Below are 12,009 nucleotides of genomic sequence, written 5' to 3'. Positions count from 1 at the left end.
GGACTTGAGCAAAAATTTGCCAGTTGGGTTCTTTGTAAGGGGAATTAGCTGAAATAATAGAGCGCTCGCTTAGCGTGCCGGGTCGATGCCCGCATTCTCCAGTGCAGAAATATTGTGATCATTTAAGGGCATCGCGTAACACGAAACTCATTGCTCACTGAAACACAGCATCCAAAGTTTTTATTTTTTTCAATTGACATGATGGGTTAAAGACATGAATTTGTATAAAGCAAGTACTGTCAGAAGTGGGATTTGAACCCACTCCTCCAGTGGAGACTATGACCTGAACACAGCGCCTTAGACCGCTCAGCCATCCTGACTAGCTGAGTTACAATCAACACCACCCTCACTCCACACGGACTAATATTTGTACGACCCGCTTAAAATTTTCACATTATTATGTATGGTAAATGTACTGAGTCAGGATGGCCGAGCGGTCTAAGGTGCTGTGTTCAGTTCATAGTCCACTGGAGGTGTGGGTTCAAATCTCACTTCTGACAGCACATGCTTTAGATTGACTTGCTTCATCTCAACGAGAGCAGTAACAATGTCAGGAAGAGGCAAGGTGGCATTATGCTGTTTCTTTGACACCTTTTCGTCAAAACTGTGAGAAATACCTAAATAAAGGCCACTATGGGATCAACTGGAACTTTTACTTCTCAAACGGGAAAATATTGGGCCATAATCCGGTATGTAGGCTAAGTTGAAGCTCCAAACAGATCAACTATCGGTGCTCATCTAATGCAAAGTCAATGGCTAAACGTCACAGACATTTATTCATTTATCTCACTTCCCAATAAAAAAGACTACGAGTTGATCTTTCACCAAGAGTGTGCTCTACAACACTTTGTTTAAATCTTTAACAATGGAGGAAGCCAAGGATTTTGGAAGGATTGGGAGCTGGATTGTGCAACCCCACTGAACATTAAAATATATATGTTAAGTTCTGGACAGGGAGAGTTTCCGATGAAGACATTGAACAGTATATCTCAAGGTTTTGTGTAATCATACAACCTGTCTTTAAACCACTTGACCAGTTCGGACTTTGGTATGGGATACGGCGATACAAAGTTAAACTGAAATTGAACCCGAATGGAAGTTTAATGCAGATTCCAAACTCGATATCAATGGGACCCTACAACGGCAAAATAACATATCAAGGACAATCGCAGCAATGTTATATATGCAATTCACATGAACACCAGGTATATGTGTTGTATTATATGTTATATGTTGTGTTGTATTATATGTTATGTTTTGTTAATTTAATAAACATTTTTTTTTTTTTTTTTTTGTGACCTTTTACTTTTCGCTTTTTTATTTACACTTTTTTCTGACAATTCTGTACTTTTACGTCTTTTTTTAGGCTGCATAACTGTAGGGTGTTCCTGTGTCCCTGTATTTGATACATTTTCTAAAGAAGATAAAAAAGTTTCACCCTTATCTTTAGAGTCTTTTCCGTCGTCTTGTGGAACACAAGAAGTGGAGGAAGAAGACGACATAAAAGACTCTAAAGATAAGGGTGAAACTTTTTTATCTTCTTTAGAAACGACGTCTCATTCCAATCAACCCAACAAACATTCCAATCCAATCTGCCTTTTTGTTACTGTTATTAGCAAGCGTAGGTGCTACACTATCAATTATTAGTAGAAACAAATTAAACAGGGTAGCGAAGCCAACAATTCATCGTGAGCACCTGAAAAACGTGTACCTGTCCGCTGAAGGAAAACTGCAGGGGAGGGTCCGGAGCCGAATCACCTCAACGTCGGTCGGTTTCTCTGTTCAGGCCCTGATTCATGAACAAATAGCTTTGTCTGCCAGCAGAACTAATCCCAGGCTCTGCGACACAGCGACCGTTGGTTCAAAGTTGTTCAAATCGGACTGAAGCGCTTCCCTTTCTTTGTCTTTGCCAGTGCTGTGCTTGCAGTTTCCCATATGGTCCAGCGGTCAGGATTCCTGGTTTTCACCCAGGCAGCCCGGGTTTGACTCCAGGTATGGGAATTGGACTTGAGCAAAACTTTGCCTATTAGTTCCTCGGCGCCTTGTTGCTGTTGCTCAAGCGTCTTGTTCTGTTGGAACTATGACTGCAGTCTACCAGGGAGCAGCCGACATGAGCCACCAGTGACTGACCGCTGGGAAGCCGTGATCGTATAGTGGTTAGTACTCTGCGTTGTGGCCGCAGCAACCCCGATTCGAATCCGGGTCGCAGCACTGTCCTTTTGTATGCCATGCTTGGAAGGTTTCTATGCTCTCCTCAGGCAAGAGACAGAAATGGGGCCGAAGCTTCAGGAAAGTCATGACCGCGGTTCCACAAGGGCCAGTGGTGCAATGGATAACGCGTCTGACTACGGATCAGGGGATTCTAGGTTTTACTCCTGGCTGGCTTGGTTACCTTGTGCCTTTTTTTTTGTCTCTCTAACTCCTTGTGTGTGGTTCTCTGTACCCCAGATCCAACAATGCAGCTCTGGTCAAGGTGACAAAGGCTTGTCAGAGTGGAAAGAAGTGGCTGATGCTGGCGTCAGCTGGTGCTGAGCCTTGCTGTTTCCCATATGGTCTTTTTTTTTTTTTATTGGCCTTCGGCTCGATCTCGATCCATGGCGACTTGATGGATGAACGATCTGTAGGAATATCGATCCTGTGCAAGTCTAGATAGGTCCGCCAGGGTCTTCTCTGCCGTTACTGTGATTGTGTCGAGCCATCGAGTTGCTGGTCTTCCTCTTCGCCTTGTTCCTTCTATTCTTCCGACCATGATGTCCTTCTCCAGTGATCGCTCTCTTCGTATGATGTGTCCAAAGTAGGCAAGTCGTAGCTTAGTGATCCTTGATTCAAGTGACATGTCTGGCTTGATTTGTTCCAAAATTGATTTGTTTGTTCTTCTGACCGTCCAAGGTATTGATAACATCCTTCTCCAACACCACATTTCGAAGGCGTTGATTCTTCTTCTGTCTTGTTTCTTTATTGTCCAGGTTTCACATCCGTACGTTACCACAGAGAAGACTAAACTATGTACAAGGCGTATTTTCGTCAATTGTGAAATGTTCCTCGATTTGAAGACCTTGTCCAGTGACTTCATTGTTGATTTCCCCATACCTATTCTCCGTCTGATTTCCGGTGTCGTTTCCGCATCTTGAGTGATCAACGCTCCGAGTAGGTTGTAGTCCTTTACAAATTCCAGTTCGTCGCCATCCATCTCAAATGTGTCCCGGTCGTATCTGGCAGTAGTCAATATCTTTGTCTTCTTTGTGTTGAGTAACAGCTTCATGTTCGAGCTTTCCAGCTTGATGCTCCGTAATAAGTCCTTCATTCCATCTGCACTTGTTGTTATCAGAGTTGTATCATCTGCATATCTAAGATTGTTGATGATTCGTCCAGCAATTTTAATTCCTTCTTCTTTTTCAGTTAGTCCAGCCTTCCTGAAAATGGCTTCTGCGTACAAATTGAAGAGAAATGGCGACAGGATGCATCCTTGTCTGACGCCCTGCTCTACTTTGAACCATTCCGTGTCGCCGTGTTCTGTTCAGACTGTTGCTTCTTGGTCGGTATAAAGGTTCCTAATGAGGCTAATCAGATGGCTCGGCCCACCCATATCCTTCATGGTAATCCAAAGTTTCTGGTGATCAACACAGTCAAAGGCTTTACTGTAATCAATGAAGCAAAAATAAATCTCCTTGTTGTATTCTTTGGCCTTTTCCATTATCCACCTAATGTTAGCAATCACATCTCTTGTACCTCTGCCCCTCCTGAATCCTGCTTGTTCCTCCGGCAGCTCTCTGTCAAAGTAAGGCTGCAACCGTCTTTGTAAGATCTTCAGTAGTATTTTGCTGGCATGAAGTATGAGCGCAATAGTACGATAGTTTCCACAGTCAGTAACATCTCCCTTCTTCGGAATAGGAATAAACACTGATCTTGTCCAGTCCTTGGGCCATTTACCAGTTGTCCATATCTGTTGACACAGGCATGTGATTACATCAATTGCTGCTTCAGAAGACTTTATTAGCTCCAGTGGAATATTGTCACATCCAGGCGCTTTGTTGTTTGACAGAAGTGTAATCGCAGCGATGACTTCATCTTTCAGGATGTTTGGCTCTCTATCATTGCCAGTCTCCATTTCTTCCCATATCACTGAGTCGTTCTTATAGAGGTGCTCCGTGTACTCTTTCCATCTTTTCTTGATCTGTTCTGGCTCAGTTAGTTTGTTCCCATTGGCGTCTTTTAGCATGCCCACTCTTGGTTGAAACTTTCGTCGTATCTTTTTGATCTTTAGGTATACCTTCCTGGTCTTTCCCTTCAGATGTTCCCTTTCTGTCTCTGTACATATCTTTTGGTAATAAAGTTCTTTGTCTGTTCGAATGGCTCTCTTTAGTCTTTTACTGATGTTGTCCCTGGCCTGCTTGTTACCTTTGCCTTTGCCCTTCGTCTTTCTTCAATGATCTTTAGAGTCTCTTCTGTTATCCACGGCTGCTGGGGTCTTTTCTGTCTCTTGTTTATTGACTTGCTAGCTTCTTCGGTAATAATAGTCTTTATATGTGTTCCTCAGGGTTATTTTCATCCGTGTCCAGAGATGTGAACCGGTTGTGCAGACTATTCCAGAAAACTTCAGGTATTTTGGTCAAGTCAAAGTTAGGAACAGCCTGTTGTCTAGTCCGTTTGTGCAGCTTGACTCTAATTTTTGATGTTAAAAGTTCATGATCAGTTCCACAGTCAGCTCCTGGCTGTGTTTTCACGGTAATGATAGACGACCTCCATCTTTGGCAAACACATATGTAGTCAATCTGATTCTTATAGGCCCCATTTGGTGATGTCCATGTGTAGAGTCTCCTTTTGTGATGTTGAAAGAAAGTGTTCATGATGGACAGTTGATTTTTTGTACAAAAGTAAATTAATCTTTCTCCAGCTTCATTTCGTTTGCTAAGTCCAAACTTTCCAACAACAGTTCCTCGTTGCCATGGCCCACTTTGGCATTAAAATCTCCCATGATAATGAATAAGTCTTGATTTTGCGTCCTGTCAATTTCCTCTTGAACTTGTTCATAGAATAGTTCAACGTCCTCCTCCTTGGCATCTGTTGTTGGTGAGTAGACTGTGACATGGATTGGTGCTCCTTGTCAAGTCAAGTCAAGTCAAGTCAACTTTATTTATATAGCGCTTTTTACAATATACATTGTCTCAAAGCAACTTTACAAAATCCAGGACCAACAGATACAAAAACCCCTGTTGAGCAAGCCGAGGGCGACTGTGGCAAGGAAAAACTCCCTGAAAATTACAGGAAGAAACCTTGAGAGGAACCAGACTCAACAGGGCCCATCCTTCTTGGGTGGTCTGGAGGATACTTTAAATAAATACACGATTTACACAAATCATACAAACACAGAATTGAATGATCTAAAAGTCATACAGTGGTAATAAATAGATAAATAAACAATTAAATAATAATAGAGTTGTTATCCGCTCTAGTCTTCAATAAAGTCTGTAGTGATTTCTTGCCGTTGCAATTACTCCAGACCCGTCACATCTGACAGGAGCAGCATCGTTGTCCCGGCAGTCTCGACTTTAATCCTTAACCTCGGCGGGTAAACAGGTTTCCATCAGAATGCCCTCGGGGTAAAACAACAGAGAATGTAGTTAATAATGTACAATGCTAGTTGACAAACAGTTTTACAGAGAGTTTTAGACTCCGGCAGCCCTAATTATTACAGCATAACTAAAAGGGAGAGCGAGCAGGTAACAAGGTCATGAAGGCTTTCACAGGACATCAGCGCCCACCTCTCCTACCCAAACCAGAGTGATTGGACAAGAGAGGCAGAACGACAGCGACCCAACATCCCTGATCACCACAAGTTTCTATGACCAAGAACCCCCAAGCTCTGCGCCTTTGTCTATATTAATCAAAAGCCTGAGAAAATAAATATGTTTTCAGTTTAGACTTAAACATTGAGACTGTGTCCGAATACCGAACAGAGGCAGGAAGATTATTCCAAAGTTGTGGAGCTTTGTAAGAAAATGCTCTTCCACCAGCTTTGGTCTTTTTAATTTTAGGAACTATAAGTAACCCTGCATCTTGTGAACGAAGTGGACGTGCTGGGCTGTAGTGATTAATAAGCTCACTCAGATACTGTGGAGCCAGACCATGTAGCGCTTTATAGGTTAGTAAAAGTATTTTGTAATCAATGCGAAATTTAACTGGCAGCCAGTGTAGAGATGATAGAACAGGAGTGATATGATCAAATTTTTTAGTTCTAGTTAGCACTCGAGCTGCTGCATTTTGAACTAACTGGAGTTTGTTTAAGGATCTACCAGAGCATCCAGTTAGAAGAGCATTACAATAATCTAACCGAGAAGTTATAAACGCATGGATCAGTTTTTCGGCGTCATTAACAGATAGTATATTTCTTATTTTAGAGATATTACGCAAATGATAGAAAGCAACTCTAGTAATATTATTAATGTGTGTATCAAAGGAGAGATCTGAATCTATTGTGACACCTAAGTTTTTTACATCTGGGCTGGGAGTAACAGAGAACGTGTTTAAGTTTAGCACCAGGTTAGACAACTTGTCTCTTGCAGCTTTAGAGCCAACAAGTAAAACCTCAGTTTTATCTGAATTAAGTAAAAGAAAATTACACGACATCCAGTTTTTTATGTCGTTTACACAATCTTCTATCTTACTGATTGTGTCAGTATCATTTGGTTTGGCTGATATATACAGCTGTGTGTCATCTGCATAGCAGTGAAAGTTTATGCCATGTTTATGAATAATTTCACCTAGTGGAAGCATATAGAGTGTAAATAATAGCGGTCCAAGTACCGACCCCTGTGGAACACCACACTTTACTTTTGTAGTTTCTGAGCATTTATTATTTACATAAACGAATTGAGAGCGGTCAGTCAAATATGATTGAAACCAAGAGAGTGCGAGTCCTTTAACACCTACTGTATTTTCTAGCCTCTCCAGTAAAATGTTATGATCGACCGTATCAAACGCTGCACTAAGATCTAATAGAACAAGAAAAGAGACACATCCATTATCAGAAGACATTAACAACTCGTTAACTACTCTAATTAATGCGGTTTCGGTACTATGGTTGGGTCTAAATCCTGATTGAAATTTTTCATGAATACAATTTTCATTCAAATAAGAACATAGCTGTTTGGAAACGACTTTTTCTAATATCTTTGAGACAAAAGGAAGGTTTGAAATTGGCCTATAATTAGATAAAACATGTGGATCAAGATTAGGTTTTTTAATCAGGGGTTTAATAACAGCACTTTTAAACAATTTAGGTACATACCCAAGGCTAAGGGATGCATTGATTAATGTAAGCAGGGGCTCTACAATAGCTGGGAGTAAATCTTTAAGTAAATGAGTTGGAACAGGATCGAGTATACACGATGATGACTTCGATGATTTAATCAACACAGTTAGTTCATTTTGGGAGATTGGATTAAAGGAATTTAGTTGGATTAACTCGTTACTATTATCACCAATGCTGCTCGGAGTGAGTCCATACTTAACATTGGCAAGTGACACACTCTGACTCTGAAGTCGTATTTTTTCTATCTTGTCATTAAAGAATTTTAAAAAATCATCACTGGTACAGTCAGGCGGTATATTAGATTCAGTTTCATTGACGTTTTTAGTTAATTTGGACACTGTCTCAAAAAGGAATCTAGGATTGTTTTTATTTTTCTCTATTAGGGATGAATAATATACAGATTTAGCTTTTATAAGTGCATGTTTATACTCAGTTAGAGCATCTTTCCAAGCAATCTTATACACCTCCAGTGTAGTGTGACGCCACTTACGTTCTAATTTCCGTGCTGCTTGTTTAAGTGCGCATGTGTGGTCATTGTACCATGGAGCAAGTTTTTTCTCCCTAATCAGTTTAGTTTTGAGTGGGGCTACGTTATCTAAGGTTGTGCGCAGTACGGTCTCTAGGTTTTGAGTTGCCTGATCTAGTTCTTTAGGTTCTGATGCTGATATATTTGGTAATTCTGGTAGGCAGTTTATGAACGCTGCTGCAGTTGCAGATGTAATAGTGCGCTTACATTTAAAACGATTTGGTTGCTGTATATTATTGGACAGGGACACTTCATATATTAGTAGGGAGTGATCAGAGATTAAGTCATTCTGTGGTATAATTTCCAGGTTGTCTATGTTTATACCATAAGTAAGTATTAAATCTAAGGTATGTTTACAGCGGTGAGTGGGTCCTGTTACATTTTGGGTGATGCCTAAGGATTCTAAAATAGAATCAAACGCAATTTTGAGTGGATTACACTTATCCTCATAATGAATATTAAAGTCACCAACAATTAGAGCTTTCTTAGTTGATAAGACTAATTTAGAAAGAAAATCGGCAAATTCGTTAAGAAATTCTGAGTAAGGACCAGGGGGTCGATAAACAGTAACCAGTTTAAACATACTATTTTTATCAGATGAACATTTATTGGTTATGTCAGAGATAAGAACTTCAAACGAGTTTGTTATGGGAGTTGATTTTACAGTAAGACCTATGTCTTTATCATAAATTGCGGCTATTCCTCCACCACGACCGCTAAGACGTGGCTTATGTTCATAACTGTAACCCGGAGGAGATGCTTCATTTAAACCTAGATACTCATCAGGTCTAGCCCAGGTCTCGGTTAAACACAGGGCACTAAGACAATTATCTGTAATTATTTCATTTACAATTACTGTTTTGCATGCAAGTGACCTGATGTTTAGAAGTCCTAACTTTAGTTTAACTTTACTAGGGTTTTCATGATGCTCATTTAGATTAATTTTAATTAAGTTATTATGACATACTTTTTGATTTTGTTTTGGCTTACACCTGCCACGGTAAACAGACACAGTCTCAATGGTTTGTGACCTAAGGATTCCGGGTGACGTCCGATGGCGACTCGCAGACAGTCGGTTAGGCCTGTTAGTCTGCTGCCTGGTCTTGGCTCTGGATAGTCATTTAACACTATCTGCCGCTACACTAACGCGGTGGTAAAGCCTGTCACCTATGCTGCAAGAAATGCGAGCAGCACCCTCCCACGTGGGGTGGACACCATCCCGCTTCAAAAGACCAGGCCTTCCCTCAAAGGTGGACCAGTTATCTACAAAATCGATGCAGTTTTCTGAGCACCATTTAGACATCCAGCGGTTCAGCGACAACAACCTGCTGTAGGTTTCGCCACTGGGTCGAATCGGTAAGGGGCCAGAGCACACTACTGCCTCAGACATCGACCTAGCTAACTCACACACCTCTTTAACATTACTCTTAGTAACCTCAGACTGCCGTAAACGAACATCATTAGTGCCGACGTGGATAACAATCTTCGAAAATCTACGATTAGCATTAGCCAGCACTTTCAGGTTTGCTCTGATGTCAGGCGCCCTGGCCCCCGGAATACAAGTGACTATGGTTGCTGGTGTCTCTATGGGGGTTGCAATACGCACGTGTCGGAGCTGAGAATCTCCTATAACCAGAGCACTTACATTAACAGGCTGCTCAGCGGGTGGCTCACTGAGTGGGGAAAACCTGTTGGACACGTGCAACTGAGATGGTCGGTGCTTTTCCCTACGACTATGTCGCCGAGACGTCACCCAGTCGCCCCGCTGTGAGGGCTCTAATGCCGGAGTCTGGGGTTCTGTACCTGAACTGCTGGCATTCGGGACTGCTACAGCTGAAACTAAGCCCTCACTAGTAGTGGTCTGTTCTAACGCCCGAATGCGCCCTTCTAACACTGAGATCTTCTCCGTTAGACTAACCACTAATCTACACTTATCACATGTAAAGTTATCACTAAACACGGAGAAGGAATAACTGAACATATTACACTCGGAACATGGATACAAAGCTCCTGCTGGGGCCATAGTAACAAAGTAATATACTTAGCTTTACAAGATGAGTTGGAGATGATGTTTATGTTGGATTCACCGGCGCTTCTGCTGGTAGTCACAGAAGAACGGCTTTAATTCCGGATGAAACAGGCGATGATGAGCTGGAATACAAAAACCACCAACCAAAGCAACACAAACACGCTTCGTTCGGACAAAAGCGGCTGTAATTCTAAAGGAAAACGGTGTTATGCGCTGGTGTACAAAACAAATAAACGCGGTTCCTACGAACAGAAACGGTTATAACTCCCCACAAAACAGAGGTGTTTTAAGAGCTGAAATACAGAACACAACCAAACACAAACGCGCTTCGTGCGGACCGAAAACGGTTTTAATTCTGGATAATTATGATGTTTATGCGCTGAAGTACAAAAACAAACAAAACCGGCTTCGTTCGGATGCCGGTAGCAGAAGTTTCCTAGTTTCCAACACAGCACGAATTTACGTTAGTAAACACAAGCGCTTTTTTACGATAAACAAAATAAAACTAAATCAACAACACACGGAAGATTAACGTATAAATTATATGTTTAAAACATACGTATATAAAAAGTTATTTAGCTAAAGGCTACAAACAAACAACTAGGCTAGCGTCTCAGCGTGCGTACCACCGGAAGTGACGCTTAGTGGTTAAGTGACGCTTAACCACTGAGCTTCTTGTAGTCGTATCGAGATGACTCTATCGCTGACTGTGTTGTACTTCAGGACAGTATTGGCCAGTCTTCGATTAAGAATAAAGGCAACGCCATTTCGTCTTTGGTTATCATTTCCAGAATAGTAGACCCAATGTTCGTTTGACTGGAAATGTCCGTATTGAGTCCACTTTAGTTCACTAATTCTGAGTAAATCAAGTCCTGTTCTGTCCATTTTGGCTTTGACAATGTCGAGTTTGCCTTGGTTCATGGTTCGTACATTCCAAGTTCCTAGTCTGATGATATATCTGATTTGATCTTCCCTTTCGACCAAGCGACATCAGCACCAAGACGACCTTGCGGCTTTGATTCTGGCGCATCATAAGCATTGATCCTACTCAAGACGACCATCGGCTCTTCCCCAGTAGCTTGTTGAGTGCCTTTCGACCTAGGGGCGCATCTTCCAGCACTGTATCGCATTCCTTTAGTTGTACGCTACATCAAGTTTTCTTGGCATAGTACGGAAGTAGATTGCCAGGCCTTTCTCCTGCGCAGTAATGTGGTACCTGTGAGGAGCCACACTGGATCAGTGTTGTAGCCATTGTCAATACGAGATTGATAAGAGATTGATAATTTGCTTCCATCACGCAACGTCCTGCTGCCGACATTGGGCTGTACGTTTAGTCTGGCACCTCAGTTGAGACCTATCCCCCTTGGGGGCCCCTGCTAGCATAATACACTTGACTCTAAACTGCTTTTAGCCAGGTGGCCTGCATTCGACTCCCGGTATATGAGGGAGTCTATCAAGGAGCAGTCAACATGAGCCACCAGTGGCTGACCACTGGGAAGCTTGATTGTATAGTGGTTAGTACTCTGCGTTGTGGCCGCAGCAACCCCGTTTCGAATCCAGGTCATGGCACTGTCTTTTTGTATGCCGTGCTTCTCTCCTCGGTCAAGAGACAGAAATGTGGCTGGAGCTTCAGGGAGGTCATGACCACACTCATGCAGGGGTCAGTGGCGCAATGGATAACGCGTCTGACTACGGGTCAGAAGATTCTAGGTTCGACTCTTGGCTGGCTCGGTTACCTTATGCCTTTTTTTCTCTCTAACTCCTTGTGTGTGGTTCTCTGTACCCCAGATCCAACAATGCAGGTCTTGTTAAGGTGACAAAGGCTTGGCAGAGCGAAAAGAAGTGGCTGATGCTGGTGTCAGCCGGTGCAGAGCCTTGCAATTTCCCATATGGTCTAGCGGTCAGGATTCCTGGTTTTCACCCAGGCGGCGGAGTTCGACTCCTGGTATTGGAATTGGTCTTTATGATTGGACTTGAGCAAAAATTTGCCTACTCGGCTCTTTGTAAGGGGAATTAGCTCAAATGGTAGAGTGCTCGCTTAGCATGCAAGAGGTAGTGAGATCAATGCCCTCGTTCTCCAGGTTTTAAAATTATGTAGAGAAACAGATGGACTACAGTCAGTAATTGTAGAACTACAAAGTG

Source organism: Trichomycterus rosablanca, chromosome 10 (assembly GCF_030014385.1).
Source record: "Trichomycterus rosablanca isolate fTriRos1 chromosome 10, fTriRos1.hap1, whole genome shotgun sequence".
Taxonomy (NCBI): domain Eukaryota; kingdom Metazoa; phylum Chordata; class Actinopteri; order Siluriformes; family Trichomycteridae; genus Trichomycterus; species Trichomycterus rosablanca.
This window is presented reverse-complemented; position numbering follows the sequence as displayed.